Raw genomic sequence first — 17,888 nt, 5'->3', positions numbered from 1 at the left:
ATTAGACATCTTGTCATTAGTAGAAAAAGGGGAATTAACCTGAGCTTGGGTATTTTCATGAGTCTCTTGTTCTTTCAAAGTTCCCATATCCTACACCACAATATTATCCTTAAATTCCTCTATATAAGTTTCCTCATCAAAGTACTTTGACTCTTCACTATTTTAATCATACTCTAGGAGGAATTATTCTTTAAATGGTGTCTCAAGATCCTCTTATTCTGTAGGTTTTTCTTTGGTTTATATATCTTTCTCTCTGAGTCTTGCAGACCTTCAACTCCCCTACACAGTGTCCTATTTGGCTAAGTCTTTTTGTTGAACCTCTCCAACATTCATCTCCTTCTCTATAGTATCCAAGTTAATAATAAAATTTTAGATTTATAATACAAATCCATCTTTGTAGATTTAGACCCCCCAGTTTTAGGGCCTATAGATTTTCATTTTTCTAGGGTTAGCTTGAGGATTTCATCATCCTCCATCACCATAAAATGATTATCAACTTTCTTTACTTTTTTTCTAGAGGAGCTAGGCTTTTTAGGAGTATGTACCTTATCAGATCACTTTTTGTAGAGATAGGAGTCAAGTTAGGTTTATCATTTTGAGTAAAGAGCCTATTTCTCTTAGGGGTGAGGTTGGATACATATATATACAATGCAAAAGTTAGGCCCTAGTGTAATAGGGGACTAGGTTCTTTAACTTCAATAATATCACACAATGAGGTTAACAAGAAGAATGGAATGTTATAAACTCTTTGTGTCTAATGTGGTTAAGAATGGGAAAGTGATACCCATGAATGGTTTTGTAAGGACCCTATAAAGTTCAAGTTTGCATAATATGATAGCTGACAATGGCATAAGGGGAGAGGAGAACCAACTCAAGTCAAATCAATTTTGAAGAACAACCATATTCTCACCTTCTTAGAAGAATTTATTCATGAAAATATTATAGTCTCCACTTCTTCTTTTGACCACTTTCACACCTTCGTATTTAAGGCTCGTCGGCTTTGAAAATAACTCAAGAGTAACTTGGAACTTATACTACCAATCATAAGTTCAACTTTCTTCTAGGAATTGCAGAAATTGGTAGTGAGACTACAATTATAATTCCTCATTGTGGTTGGTTGTCTTTTGGATGCATCCTACCTTAAAACTGTAATGATGAAAAATTAGGGTTCCCACCACTAGATGTAGTAGAAACCACTAATTGTAGGCTTAGGCACTACATTAAAGAGGGTCAAATATAATAGATCTAGCTGCAAATCAACAAGGATAGGACTGAGAATTCTCATTAGATTCATTGGGGAGAGAATGATTGCCCTCTTTTCAGTTTAATTCTAAAAATGTTGAAATCAGGGTAGATATGTTGGAATTGAAGTAATTATGTGCAAATAGTGAGCTACGATAGTAAAATGGAGCCACAAACATGGATCTAAGCAATGTAAGAGTGTTCAGACCTATTCCAAAAAGGAGCTCCTAATTTGTGGAGACCAGAATGCATGTCACTTTGTTCCTTTGCACTTTTCATCATCTGAAGGGGAACCTATTTGTCTTTGCGAATAATGTTGATCCTAGGAATCGTAGCTTCACACTTGTTTCCTACACGCACAAAGAAGGGGAAAATCGCTGGGAATAGGGGTTTTCCTAAGTCAAATACTAAAATAAATAATGGAAAGATGCACCTCAAATCTACAATTGTTGATGATGATGCTTTGCTTCTTGAATATAATCACATATGTTGTATGAAATGGCATGAACATGAAAAAACCCTAATCACACACACATGCTTGCATATGAATGATGTAATTTTGCTCCATAATGGTTGAATGAAGAATATGTAGCCTTGAAGATCTTTAAAAATGCTTGATGATGAATGCTTCACAGATTCCAAATTGCTAGGTTGATCACTTGGAGACAGATTGAAGGAAGGAAACACCTCTAGAGGATCAATTGGAAGGAGTTCATAACATCAAAATTGGAATTAAGGCACTGAACGAACCTGGATAAGTGATGAGAGGGAGACACACTAAAGTAGGGGCACAAACATGAGGTGTAAATTAGCTTGGTGAAAATTTACGATACTAAATTTAGCATTCACTTTAATGGGAATATAAGCCTATGCAAATACTCATGGTAAAGTAGATGAAAGAGATGAAAGAGAGGAGCAATGAGGAGCATAATCACAATTAGTATAAGACATCACTAGTTTTTATAAACTAAGCCCCCAATATTAGGATCTTAACTCACTCAAACATATGCAAGGGAACACAAAACAAGGCAAAAAGACAAACAAAGACTCAAGGAAAAAGACACAACACAAAAGTTGAAGACCAAAAACAAGACCTTAAGTCAACTAGCCAAAGAGACCTCGATATCAAAATGTCTCAAAAACAAATATCATTCTTAAAAAATGCCATCTCAAGAACACAAGTGATCACATAAAAGAGAAAGAGCATACATCATCCATGAACTACAAATATCAAAGCTATGAGCTCATGAAAAGAAAGAGGAGATATGGATACACATTCTAGATGTGTTTTTTTAGGTGGTCCATGAGAAGAATGAATGAGAGAGGACATGGATACACATTCTAGATGTTTTTTTCTAGGCGATCCATGTTGGGGAGGAGAGTATAAATAGTCTAGTTGTGTTTTGGTAGTTCCACTCATCCACGTACGTGTGTGCAAGCGATCTCTCATTTCAAGCATATAGCATCTCATATAGGAGTTTGTTTTCTTTGGTTTTGAGCATACTTCAATCTCTTTAAGACATGTAATGAAAATGCAAATTCCAAAGGGTGAGTCTATTTTCAGGAACATCTCGTATAAGAGTTTGTTTGCTCTGGTTTCAATAATGTGTAACCCTATTTAAGACAAATATGTTGATTCAAGTAGCATCGATCAGATAAAACCATATACCTATCTATTTATATCAAATGGAGAAAGAAGGTAATGCATATATATATTTCATATGAATGACTTATATATCAAACCTCTTCACTATCAAATTGCAATTAATACATTATTGATATATAATTGGGTTATATTAGAATTGACCTAAATTAGTTATTGGGCTTGTTTGCTTTAATACCGATTCATTATCGAGTGTGTTTACAATGGCATCGATTAGTTATCATAGACACCGAATGGATCGGTTGCCATATAGAAGAGTCACGACCATGACATCTTGGTCGGACATGTCTAAAAGACATGTCCGATCAAGGTGCCACTTGATCATGACTACCTTACTATATATGCATCATTCAAAAGAAAGGGGATTACATTGAAATCGATACATCTTCATCCTCCATACCTGCAGCAAAAGAAAGACAACAATATTATTGTCATAGTCATAATACCTAAATCTGAAATACACCATCTTGCATATAAATTGTTCATTAAATTGGAAATTGCAATAACATTTACATGGTATTAGAGCCAAGTTATCGAACCCGAGGCTATTCAATTTTGTGGAAAATTTAAGAACTAGTTTATATCAAGCATTCTATTTCTCTAATGGCCAATGCTATGAGATTCAAAGATAGACTTGGTGTGGGTGATGATTTCTCCACATGGAAGTTTAGAATCAAGATGATTCTAAGGGAGAGCAAAGTCGAAACTTTTATCAAGACTGAATCTATGGAACCAGAGACCGAACCTGACAAAACATCATGGTTAGAAGGAAATGAAAAAGAAATCAAGATTATTGTTGATGGGGTGAGAAATAACATAATGCCCATTAAAAAGAAACATGAAACAACTTTTGAGATATTCAAAGCACTTGTGAACACATTTGAGATATCAAATGCATGTCAAACTCTGGCCTTGAAGCGAGAAATCAAACATATAACCATGAACAAAGGAGAGATAGTAAACGCCTACTTCATGAGGATCTCAACTCTAAGAGATGAACTAGCTACTCTAGGATATGAGATCCAGAGCAAAGAGTTAACACTCATTGCTCTAGATGGGTTACCTAGTGCATGGGAAACATTTCTCCAGGGCATCAGTGCAAGGGACAAATATCCTGAGTTTGAAAGACTAAGAGATGACTGTCTTCAAGAGGAATCTAGATTGAATAAGAAAGGAATAAAACATAAGAATATAGATGAAGACCTACAAGTCCTAAACACTAACTCCAAGAAAAACAAGAAAAGGCAGTTTAGGAAGAGAAAAGGTCGTCAAGGCAAGAACACTTCAAAGAAGGACTTATCTCACATCCAATGCTACAGATGTGATCAGTTCGAACACTATGTTACAAAGTGCCCTGAAAGAACCAAGCAACATGCTACATTTGCCAAAGCAGGAAAGACTAAAGGGGAAGATGACTCCCGAAAGTATGTATTCTACTCAGCACTCACAAGCCAAGCTTCTAACAAGATCAACTCATGGGTGATTGACAGTAGTTCATCCAGGCACATCACATGGTTTAGAGAAGTACTTGACTCCATGACAAAGGAGAGTAATGAGGAAGTAACCATCGGAGATGACTCCACACATCCAGTCAGAGGAATGGGAACCTGCACCATCAAATTGAAGATAGGCATATCCTTATGACTCAAAGGAGTACTATATGTCTCTAGTAGCAAAAGGAATCTAGTCTCTATATCGGCACTAGAAGATAACGGATATAGAGTGACATTCATGGACAACAAAGTATTGGCTTGACCAAAGAACTCTTCCATCAAGAAGGCAAAGACCATTGGACAAAGACAGGGCTATTTGTATGAGTTGTGCATAGAACCCAACCTAGCCCTAATCCATGAAGCCACTAATGCAAATGAAGTTTGGCATAGAAGATTAGGCCATCTGAATTTTAGGGCTTTATCTTCAATGGAAAACCTTGTCACGGGTCTACCTAAGTTAAAACAAGATCATTCAGGGGCATGCAAAGGATGTGCCCTAGGTAAAAATACCAAGGGTACATTCCCAAATAGTACTAGGAAAACTAGTAAAGTTCTAGAGTTAGTTCATTCTGATGTATGCGAACCTATTTCCGTACCCTCTCTAGGGGGATTCTTGTATTATGTAATATTTGTTGATGACTACTCTAGGAAGACTTGGATCTACTTTCTGAAATGTAAAGAATCAGAAGAGATCCTCTCTAGGTTTAAAGAATTTAAATCACTAACTCAAAACTACTCAAGAACAAAGTTAAAACCCTAAGAACTGACAATGCGGGAGAATACACATCAGATTCATTTAGAGAATTTTGTAGAGATAATGGGATTAAGAGGGAGCTTACTATACCTTATAACCCCCAACAAAATGGGGTAGCTGAAAGAAAAAATAGGACTATAGTTGAAGCTGCCAAGGCCATGATTCTAGATCAAAACCTTAACACAAATCTCTAGGTAGAAGCATCCAGCACCATTGTATATATACAAAACAGATGCTTACACTCCCATCTTGAAGATAAAACTCCTGAGGAAGTATTCACTAAAATTAAGCCAGATATCAGCCACCTTAGGATATTTGGGTGTCCTGTCTATATCCATGTACCTAAAGAAAAAAGACTAAAACTAGACCCTTCTGGAAAAAGAGGAATGCTTGTAGGATAAGTGAAACCTCTAAAGCCTACAGGAAATATGTACCTGGTCAAAGAAATATTGATCTAAGTAGGGATGTAATCTTTGAGGAAGACTTAGCCTTCAAAAGAGCTTAGAGCTCCATAGAACCTGAAATCTATGTCCCTATTTCTAACTTAGATGAAGATCCTACTCCTGAGTTTCAAAGGGATAATCTAGATGAAACTGAAAATGAAAATGAACACTCACTTAGAAATCTCAAGAAAAGATCACTATGGGCCACCAAAACAGTAGAAGAAGCTCAGAGGTTTGTTGCTCCTTTAGGAACCTTCAGAGAAAGCAAAAAGCCTAATAAATTTACTAGCTATGTTGCTCTTATGAATGATCTATCTAAAAATGAACCTGACAATGTAACTGATGCCCTTAAACATCAAGTATGGAAGGATGCTATGTCTGAAGAGTATCAATCCATAATGAAAAATGATGTATGGGAGATTGTTCCTAAGCCAACTAAGAAATATGTTGTTTCTTCTAAATGACTTTTTAAGATCAAACATGCAGTAGATGGCAGTATTAAAAAATATAAGGAAAAATTTGTAGCCAAAGCATTCTCTCAAAAGGAAGGAATAGACTATGAAGAGACATTTGCTCCCATAGCCAGATATAGCTCAGTAAGGACTGTGCTAGCCATTGCAGCAGAAAAGGGATGGAAGGTACACCAAATGGATGTAAAGACAGCTTTTCTTAATGGAGAGATCTCTGAAGAAGTATACCTAGAGCAACCTAAAGGGTTTGAGATTCATCATGTACAGTCTCATGTGTGTAGACTCAAGAAAGCTCTATATGGGCTTAAACAGGCTCCCAGGGCCTGGTATGAAAGAATTGACACATATCTATCAAAACTAGGCTTCTCTAAAAATGATGCAGATCCTAATCTCTACTACAAATAGAACAAAGGTGATATGCTAATATTGATTTTATATGTTGATGACTTATTAATCACCAGAGAAGATCACCTTATAGATCAATGCAAGAAAGATCTATCCAAAGAATTTGATATGAAGAATTTGGGATTCCTTCATTATTTCCTAGGGTTGGAAGTATGGTAGAATTTTGATAACTTTATTCTAAACCAAGGCAAGTATACCTTGGACATCCTGGAGAGATTTGGAATGCTAAACTGCAGACCCATGACCGCTCCAATGGAAACCAATCTTCATAAACTTAAAGAAGCAGCAACAGAATCACCTTCTACTGACCCCGCTCTATACAGGCAAATGATTGTGTCTCTTATGTACCTGGTAAATACAAGGCTAGATATCTACTATGCAGTGAATGCTTTGAGTCAGTTTATGTGTGAGCCAAAGGAGATACACCTGGTTGTAGTAAAACACATTATGAGATATTTACAAGGCACCTTGAATCTTGGTCTCAAGTATGAGAAAGTTGATCTTAATCTACACGGATTCACAGATTCAGATTGGGCTAGAAGCATGACTAACAGGAAAAACACCTCTGGGTGCTACTTCAGTTTAGGATCATCCATGATATCCTGGATCAGCAGAAAGCAGTCTTCTGTAGCGCAAAGTTCCACCGAGGCTGAATACATTGCGGCCTCCATGGCTGCTCGAGAAGCAGTGTGGCTTAGAAAGTTACTTGTGGGATTGTTTGGTGATCCTCTGAAGCCTACTATTATCCATTGCGACAATCAAAGCTGCATAAAACTTTCAGTGAATCCAGTGTTCCATGATAGATCCAAGCATATTGAAATTCCATACCATTACGTGTGAGATATGGGAGACAAAAATGTGATCCAATTGGAGTATGTGAATATAGGAGACCAGACTGCAGATATTCTGACCAAACCCCTTTCCAGAGTGAAGGTTGATCACTTCAGAAAAGGTTTGGGTATGATAGAAAGGTAATCTGTTTTGTAACCTATACTTGCATATCAATAAGATGTTTAATGTGTAAACTTCTTTGTCGTGTTAGGACTTCTATGGGTGTAACCCCCTATGTTCATATTCAAGAAGTGATGACTTCTAAAATATTGTACACTTGTATGGGAACATCATAAGGTGACGATCTTATGATGTTCAAACCAGTTATCGTGATAGGATCTCTGGTATGTCATGGATGTGCCATGATTGTGTTGTGATATTACATTTGAAATAGAATGCTAGTGCACTTATCACAACTTGGATATGTTGAAAATTTAATTATTTTCATATGATTATCCTTAGTATTGCGTGTGTAGGCAATACCGATATCACGTGCTTAGGTGATATCATTTCATTACAAATTGACTAACCCCTTGTATCACATGTTTAGGTGATACTTCATAATTGAATGGTATAATCCTATGTACAGTAAGATTATGAAACCTCATAAGGAATCCTGACCATCATAAGAAATGAGATGATAGATATGGTAACTTTATCTTCCCTAGCTAAGAGGGAGTGTTGATTCAAGTAGCATCGATCAGATAAAACCATATACCTATCTGTTTATATCAAATGAAGAAAGACGGTAATGCAGATATATATTTCATATGAATGATTTATATATCAAACCTCTTCACTATTGAATTGCAATTAATACATGTCCAAAACATTATTGATATATAATCGGGTTATATTAGAATTGACCCGAATTAGTTATCGGGCTTGTTTGCTTTAATACCAATTCATTATCGGGTGTGCTTACAATGGCACCGATTAGTTATCATAGACACCGAATGGATTGGTTGCCATATAGAAGAGTCACGACCAAGTGACATCTTGGTCGGACATGTCTAAAAGACATGTCCAATCAAGGTGTCACTTGATCGTGACTACCATACTATATATGCATCATTCAAAAGAAAGGGGATTACATTGAAATCGATACATGTTCATCCTCCATACCTACAGCAAAAGAAAGACAACAATATTATTATCATAGTCATAATACCTAAATCTGAAATACACCATCCTACATATAAAGTGTTGCCATCAATGCCAAAGGGGGAGATTGTTGGCATTTTTTATGATTATGCTGTGATTGTCATTGATGGACACACACTTGCATTGAGATCACTTTTATATGTATGAGTTAAAGCTCAACCGGAATTTATTGCAACGTGTATGTTGTATTATAGTCTTTAGACTATTGGTATTTTGCAGAATGTGTTTACCAGTCTGAAGCGGTATGTTGACTTCAAGCGGTTCATGGACCTCAAGCGGTATGAGGGATCAAAGCGGCAAAACACATATTTCCCAATCTTCACTTTTATCAAACTGGCAACCGGTATTTTGCGTAAACCAGTAATACTCTGATGAGTTACCAACTGGCATTCTGTGATGAGTTATCAACTGGCATTTTGTGATGAGTTACCATCCACCGATTGTTTGACGGTGCCGACACTCTAGCGGTGCTTTTTGTGTCATGTTACCAAGTATGTCCAGATTCATTGAACCTAGGAAATTGGATTGTAAATCTATTGGACTGACATGAAATCAGATTCCTTTATAAGGACATCATGTCTAGGGTTTTAAGTTGTTGCTAGGGTTTAAGGTGGTTGATGAGTTTTTGAAAGAACGATCTTAACAGTGAAGATCAAGTTTTGTGAAGTGTAATAGAGTGTGAGTTTTTGAAGACTGAAGTAATGCTGAGATGCATTAGCTATGAGCCATAATGGATTTAACCAAGCAATCTGTGCTATTTGCTAGATCATTCACTTGTTGATTACTCATATCTTTGACAAGTCTGAAGCCCTTAACCAGGTAGGCTCAGAGTAGCCTTTGTAAAATCCTCTAACAAGGTGGTTCACCTCTATGGATCTAAAATCCTCTAGCAAGGTAGTCTTTGATCGGACTTATTTCCTAACAGAGATTGAGATTCCTAACAGGATCTATTCTGGTAAAGAACATTGTATGACCTTAACCGATCTAGTTCCTATTCTGCAGATAGTTACTTGTGAGTTTCATCTCACCATGGTTTTTCCCATTTGGGTTTCCACGTCAAATATCTTGTGTTATGGTGTTATTGCTCCTATGGGTGAATGTGTTATTTGCATTTTGGTTTGCATGTGTGTTAACCGGTTTGTCTATTAAACTGTTCTACCGGTCTATCACTAGACTGTTAAGTGTTTGAATACAGTGTTTTTTGGTATACTAATTCACCCCCCCTCCTCTTAGTCTTCATCAATTGGTATCAGAGCCTATATTGGGAATACATTGTGAGGGAACTTACTCACCAGCTCACTCAGTCTGAGCAAGCCTATGATGAACTCATGGTAAAATATAAGGCCTCTCAGGCAATAAGGAGAGAACATGCTGAAAAACTAATGGAGCTATCTGAAAATAGTTCTTCTAATGAAGTGGACATGGAAGCCCTAATTCAAGAAGTAGAAAAGTTGAATGAACCAAACTCCAACCTGAGAAAGGAGTTGGAAGGATTGACTATCCGTATGTGTCAAGAGCTTGAGAACTGGAGGAAAGTTGAAGATCTGGTGAAAGACAAAGATCATGAGATCTCCAAGTTGAAGCAAGAGATCAGTGCACTTACTGCTCACCTTCATGAGAGTAGAATGGAAAAAGAAGAAGTACAAGGTGAACTGAACATAGCCATCTCTAAAAGTGCAAACCTAATGGAGACAAATGATGTTATTTCCAAAGAACTCTCTGAGTCAAAGGAAATACTTGCTAAGTTCAACAAGAGTACTGTTAAGCTAGAGCAAAAGCTTGAATCAGCCAAACCGGTAAAGAATACCAATGGACTTGGTTTCTCTGGTCATGAGGAAGGAGAGACCTCAGGAACAAATGCTAAAGCATCAAAGAAGCAACCGACATTCAAAGGTAAAGGTAAGCAAAAATTCAAACCTGTTTGCTTTAACTGTCTTAAAGAAGGACATACTGCCAATGTATGTAGGAGCAAAGCCTATAATAATTTTCCTTACTTTATAAACAATGTACCTAGATCCAATAAGTTCAATGGTAATTGTTATGCATGCAACAAGTTTGGGCATAGAGCATCTGAATGCAAGTCTGTTATGAACAACACTGGAAGATACCCTCAGAGGACTCAAGGAGTTGGTCTGGAATCTTTTGTGAACCGGAACCCCAACCGGTTTAATACCTATAATCATCAGTCGGGTAGCAGTGGCTATCAATCGGCAACCGGATGGAGAGAAAACTATTGGATTTGACATGGTAATGGTTACACTATGGCAACATGCAGAAGGAAGACTGGAAACATGAATAATGGACCTTGGAGAGCACCTAGAATTATTTGCTATCATTGCAACAAACTGGGTCATTCAGCAAGGTTCTGCAGAAGTAGAAAGAGTGTATCAGATGATATACCGGTCACTCTGGAAGGAAAAATTGATGTTGAAACTATTCAGGCGGATATGAACAAAACTTGGAAGAAGAAACCAGTAATGTTGCAAGAGGAACCAGTTTCTGCACCTAGTGTGGAAATCACAAAATCGACAAACTAAGCTTTAGAAAAGATTAGGGGGGCAAACGGAGAAATGCTTCGAACCCCCGGTTTACATCGGTAAAAGACCTTAACTGTTATGTGATACCTGTCATTTGGCGGAAGACTGAAAACGGTAAAAGGCAAATTAGGGTTTACACCCTAATGATGGAGCATTAATGACGGTAGGTGAGGAATATGCTTAAAAGGATTTTTCAAATCATTTCTCACTATCATTTTTTCGAGCGAAGAAGTTTTTCAAGTGCAGAGCGATGAAAAAGTGATTTGTGCTACGATTCAGAGAAATTTAGAAACCTTGAAGGAGATTCAAAAGCAAATTGCAAACAGTCAAGAGAAGAACGCAAAGCGGTGATTTTGCAACCGATGGAGTGTAAGGTGAAGTAGAATCTGAAAGCCCTAAATTCATGATTTTCGAAAGGTATTTCTCGAGTTTTTAGTTTTTATCATGGCTTCCCCATCTCATACTAGCTCTAGTGCATCTGTCAATTCAGTAAGCTTCATTCAATGCAAGTCTAAATACAATGCCCTGTCACAAGTTCCTACTGGAGTAATAGTAGAAGAGGGAATCTCTGATTATATAGATTGTAAAATTGAAGACCTAGGGTCTCTAGCAATCCACTCACAACTAGGTCTATTATGTGGGAAAGATAAGAAGATCAAACCAGAGTACAACATCTTGGAGAAGAAGAAACTTCATAATGCAGTTTACTTCCTAGATGATTTCACAGATGACCATATTAGGATCATTCTGAGCAGAGTTCATGGCGACAAGATGTACCTAGAGAGAACGCATAATATTACACCACAAGCTGTTCATGTCGTCACCAGTTTCTGCAACATCGGTGAAGTGCCAGCCCTAAGGAAGATCATCAAAACTGAAATGACCAAGCTCACCGGTTCAGTGAGCGACTCACGAGGAATGACGGTTAAAACCGGACGTTCCATGCTAGCAGAATTAACTCTGTATCTGCTACAGTGGTAAATGCCACTTACCGGATGATCAAGGAAGAAATTTGGCAGACTCAAAGTAATTTTCAGCTTTTAGAAGACCAAGAGGTTATGTACACAATCTCCCAATAGAAGGGCGATTTCAAGCATTACCTCTCCCCCCCCATGACTATTCAGGAAGCACTTCCTCAGACAAAGGACTATTGGGCTCCATGGGATCAAAGAAAAAAATTAAAGCATAGACTCTAGACAATGTGGTGGTGTCCTTCATGAAGAACTCTGCACTATAATTGAAAATTCACGAGGGAAACTGCAAGATAGTGAAGAGAAATACAATCTTGAAAAGTGAGAAGAATGGATCTTGGTTTGGGTGGGTCCAATTCAGGTGGCTCCTCTAGAGGTTGATGAGATAGAAATCATATTAGGATTTGAAAAAGATCACACTCGTGGAACTTTGTGTGCAAGTGATCGATTGCGGTGTTTGGGTAATGCATTCCAAATAGATACAGTTGCATACCATTTATTTGTCTTGATTAAAGCCTTTTATCCTGCTGGCATTAAATTAAAGTACTTTCTCTTCTATCTGGTATTGGTGGAGAAGAGGTTGCTTTGCATCGACCTGACCTGCCAAACTGCAGGTCAGGTCGATAGGTGGCAGGTCAGGTCGATGCAAAGCAACCTTTTCTCCACCAATACCAGATAGAAGAGAAAGTACTTTAATTTAATGCTAGTAGGATAAAAGGCTTTAATCAAGACAGATAAATGGTATGCAACTGTATCTATTTGGAATGCATTACCCAAACACCGCAATCGATCACTCGCACACGAAGTTCCACAAGTGTGATCTTTTTCAAATCCTAATATGATTTCTATCTCGTCAAAATCTAGAGGATCCACCTTACTTGGCCCCACCCAAGCCAAGATCCATTCTTCCCACTTTTCAAGATTGTATTTCTCTTCACTATCTTGCAATTTCCCTCGTGAATTTTCAATTATAATGCATAGTTCTTCACGAAGGACACCACCACATCATCTAGAGTCTATGCTTTAATTTTTTTCTTTGATCCCATGGAGGCCAATAGTCCTTTGTCTGAGGAAGTGCTTCCTGAATAGTCATGGGGGGGAGAGGTAATGCTTGAAATCACCCTTCTATTGGGAGATTGTGTACATTACCTCTTGATCTTCTGAAAGCTGAAAATTACTTCGAGTCGGCCAACTCTGGTTCCACACTATAGAAATTTTTGGATATTGACTTCCAAATATCCTTCGATGCAAAAGCATCATTCTCATAATAGAAAAAAAGGTGCTCCTTGCATGAACACATTGATTTCCTCCAAAGCGTGGCCCAATAGGTTTCACAGGAACTCCAAAACTAGTTAGTCCCTCTGGACATAAATTAGAGACGTCACATCACACACTCCAAACATTGTTTGTTTGTATTTCATACTCTCTATCTATTTATCACCCTTAAACACTTTCCTCTAATTTTCTCCAATTGCTCTCTTCTAGGCAATTGATGAGCTTTTTTCCATGTCATTCAAGATAATGCATGTTTGCTTTCTTTTACAAAATTTGCTTGCACATTACTCTTCAGCTTGTATGTTCTGCTTCCGTACATATATAAATTTTAATTCATGCTCAGATAATAATTAAATAAAATAAGTATTTGTAAAGAAAAGATTTAGTCATTCAATGTTACATATTATCTGACGGAAAGATCCTAGACAATTCTTGGAGAAAGGAAACATCATTGATAATCATTTTTTGCAAATAACACTGAATCAAATCAATAATAAATGTTTAATGCAATTTTTAAAAATAGAACTCGTTCAATTCTTTCATTCACCGACGGCAAAGCCGTTTGACCCACATCATCTCTCATTGTTGGAATTCCGACGACAACTAATGAAACGTCTGACAAGGATGTTGTATATACGATGTCACTTCCATGTCAGACGGTCATCGAGGAGCAATCACAGCATCCATCGGAAATCCGATGGAAATCCATCGATATTTGTGGTGAGGGGTGCAAATATAGTCGTTGTCGGAGGAGTTCATACCATCGTCGGATGACCGATGCAAATGGCATCGTCGGGAAGCCCGACGATGGGTTTTTGATGATAAAGTTGGTCGAAAGATTGACGTTTGGTCATCGCAAATCCGACAATTAGCCTTCAAAAATTAGGCCCAAATGTACTAGTGTGCCTAGCTAAAACAACCAAAAAAAGGACTCACTGCCCAAAAGAAGAAAGAAAGAATCCACCATAAAGGTACAACTGTAATGTCGGAAGAAACCTTAGGCTCACTACCACCAGTACCAAACAACATCAACATACAACCAAACTGATCAACCACTTCACAATCAACTTCCTTCTATATCTCTCTTCTCACATATTTCATTACAATAATTCTTTATATATACTGATCTCCAAAAATAGAATTTCCAAGTTGACCAAGGAGATAAAGAAATATCAATTCAAAATAGTTCTTCACTAAGAATTCCCACAATGGAAAGGAATGAGAAGTGGACCTCACCACAATGCAACAACACGTTATCCAAACGCCGCAATCACCAGAGGAAAAGATAGAGCATCCAAGGCAACCAGACAAGGAAAGAACATAGTCGAAACCACATCTTTGGAGCACACCACATGTGCCAATTAAAAATAGCAAAGATAAACACATTAATAGCATAAATCCAAAATCGCATCAACAAAACTAAAAATGCAAAGTAATGTCAAACTTTGCAAACTCTGCTAGGCAATAACATCATCACTACATATACTTTTGGAGCACAACTTCTAGACCACCAAAACATGAGAGTAATCTCTTAAGGCAATATCCAACACCATATTAATGCATCATGAATTATCTGCAACAAATCAAAAATGCAAAGAAAAAACAAATACAAAAACATAGAATCAGTACGTTGACATCAATGACAACCATAGTGACACATCAATTGTTTTCACATTTGCAACAAACTAGTGGTACAATGTAAATGTACTACCTTTCACTAATGGGGTCCTCTCGATGAAGAAAGTATTGAAGATGTCACCTCATGGTTATATAGAGAAGAAAAATAACCTATCAATATCCCTAAAGAAAAGTATCCTAAAGCATACTCTATAGTTGAACAATTGGGATATCAAGGACAAGGACTCAGAGCTAAAGAACATGGTATAAAAGAAACAGTTGCACCTAAATCATATTCAAAGAATAGAGGCTTTGGTTACACCCCACAACCTAAGTTGGCCCTTGCTAGTTCTCCACAAGCTTCCTTCGATGTTGATGATTCTAACAAGGAGTTCTACAAACAACCCTTTGAATACTTTGCCAAAAAAATCTCCTCTACTTACATTTGCACCATCAAAACCTCCCTACACTTCGAACTTCCACTTGTCCAACCTGAGATAATTGATTGGGACCAACAAGGACTACTTGCCTTGGACATATGTGACAATGATGAAGTTATGCCTACATTGCTAGAATTCCAATATTCAAGAGATCGTGACAATGTATATGAAATTCAAATTAATAAGCATGCATACTTTGGTAGTCAAGAAAACTCCCTCAGTCACAAAACAAATAAGAATAAAAATAAGTCCCCTAGTGAAAACCTCCTTGAAGCGCTATCAGACATATAAAAAGTAAAAATAAAAGATGTATCTTCTAGTGAAAACCTCCTTGAGTCACTATCGGACATAGTAAAAGTAAAAATAAAAGATGTATCTTCTAGTGAAAACTTGGATCGGGTGCTAGAAGATGGCAAAGTTGACTTACCTCATAGTATCAACACAATAAGAAATATTATCAATTTTCATTGAAGAATCCACAGAAGTTAACTTAGGCATCTTTGAGAATCCTAAAATTTATTTCATTGCCAAATCACTTAGTGACCAAGAAAAGACAAAGACAATTTCTTTTCTTAAAAGTGTACAACAAAATTTTGTATGGTTTTATGCTGATATGTCAGGGTTGGACCTTGACCTAATGGTATACCATCTTGCAATCTATCCAAATGTAAAACTAGTTAAGCAGAAGCTAAGGAAAATGTATCCACAAATAGCTCTCTTAGTCAAAGTAAAACTTTGGAGATAATTGGATGTAGGATTCATATGCCCTATCAACTATCTAAAGTGGATCTCTAATATTGTACCAATTGGCAAACCATCTGGGGCATCCGCATTTGTAAAAACTTTAGAGATCTTAATAAAGTATGCCCTATAGATGACTTCCTATTGCTAGATATTGACATCATTGTTAATCTCACTACCAAACATGAGATACTCTCACTTATGTACGGTTTCTCTAGATATAATCAAATTAAAACTACACATAAAGATCATCATAAAACTACCTTCACAACACCTTGGGGAATATTTTTTTATCAAGTCATGCCTTTGAGATTGAAAGATGAAGGGGCTTTATATTTGAGAGCAATGACTCTCATATTCCACAATCTCCTTTACAACATCATGAAAGACAACGTGGATGACCTTTTGGGAAAATCAAAGGCAAGAGAAGGACATATCATTGTACTCACTAAAATTTTTGAGAGGCTTGAACAATACAATGTATGAATTAATCCTAAGAAATATGTCTTTAGGGTCACTTTTGGAAAATTTCTAAAATTCATTGTGTCAAGACGAGGCATTGAGGTTGATCCTGCAAAAGTCAAAGTTATACTCAAAATGCCACCTCCTAAAATTATTATGTAATTATGCAGTCTACCAAGAAATCTTTAGGCCATCCATCATTTCATCATCAAACTCGTTGATAAATGTCAACTATTTGCTCACTTTCTCCATAAAGATACCAAGTTTCAATGGGATTTCTTATGTCAAAAATATTTTAATAAACTCTTGGAATTTATTACATCACCAGCTATGCTTATGCCTCCTATTGAAAGTCATCCCCTCCTCTTGTACATCTCAGCAACTATAGTCATACTGAGGGCACTCTTAGCTAAAACAAATGAGATTGGTGAAGAAAGAGTTATTTATTACATCAATCATACTTTAATGGGCTATGAGTTAAACTACACACTTATAGAATGGGAATGCCTTTTTGTTGTCTTTACCACTCAAAAAGTTTGACACTACATACTAAATCATAAGACAAATCTCATTGCTAAAATTGATTCAGTTAAGTACTTACTCTTCAAAGCATCTTTTATACATAGAGCAACTAAATGGTTCATGATCATGAGTGAGTTTGACATTAAATATATGGATAGAAAAGTAATAATAGGAAAAATAATTTATGATCAATTATCCAAATCTCCAATCCATGTAGATCACCCCCTAATCACCAAGTTGTTTGATGATGTCATCCTATCTATTGCACAATCCCCTCAATGGAATTTATACTTTGATGGATCTTATACTCGGCAAGGCTCAGGGGAAAGTATCTTGTTTGTCACATGACAAGGGGATTACATTCCAAATTCCTATGAGATCACATTCCATTGCACCAACACCATTGAAAAATATAAGGCCTTCATCACAAGACTTCGTATAGCTATCAAATAGAAAATTATAGATCTTCATGTCCATGGTGATTCATAGTTGGTCATTAATCAAGTTAATGATGAATATCAAACTAATGATGACAAGTTTTTCTCCCTTATCAAAGAATGGCTAAGGATCTCAAGCAATATTTCACTTCAATCCAATTTAAACAAATCCCCTAAGAAAACAATAAACTAGTTGATGTCATAGAAATAATTGGGTCTTTATTAGAGATGTCTAAGAATAGTTGTAAGTGGGAATTCCTAGTTGAGCATCTCTTAATTTTCACATATGATCTCCCCAAATCTGAAATTGTATGTGAAATTGTTGGTTCCAACTCCTCCTGGTATCGAGACAATTACACCTACCTTTGTGACAACACCATTCCATTCAACCTTACCAAAAAATAACAAAAAAACTTCATTC

At 36.8% G+C, this 17,888-nt stretch overlaps 1 protein-coding gene across 1 annotated transcript in view; it reads right to left on the bottom strand.

Annotated features, from left to right (window-relative positions):
* Positions 1–3,225: 3,225 nt before the first annotated feature.
* The window catches only part of LOC131876386 (alpha-glucosidase-like), a 33,917-nt gene continuing 19,254 nt past the window's right edge, over positions 3,226–17,888 (bottom strand). The window contains exon 4 of the transcript XR_009372695.1: positions 3,226–3,305. The gene's annotated coding sequence lies outside the window, so the exon portion shown is untranslated. The remainder of the gene's footprint in view (positions 3,306–17,888) is intronic.

Source organism: Cryptomeria japonica, chromosome 5 (genome assembly GCF_030272615.1).
Source record: "Cryptomeria japonica chromosome 5, Sugi_1.0, whole genome shotgun sequence".
NCBI classification, from domain to species: Eukaryota; Viridiplantae; Streptophyta; class Pinopsida; order Cupressales; family Cupressaceae; genus Cryptomeria; species Cryptomeria japonica.
Note: the sequence above shows the minus strand (reverse complement) of the source record. Positions and strands in the feature narration are given on the sequence as shown.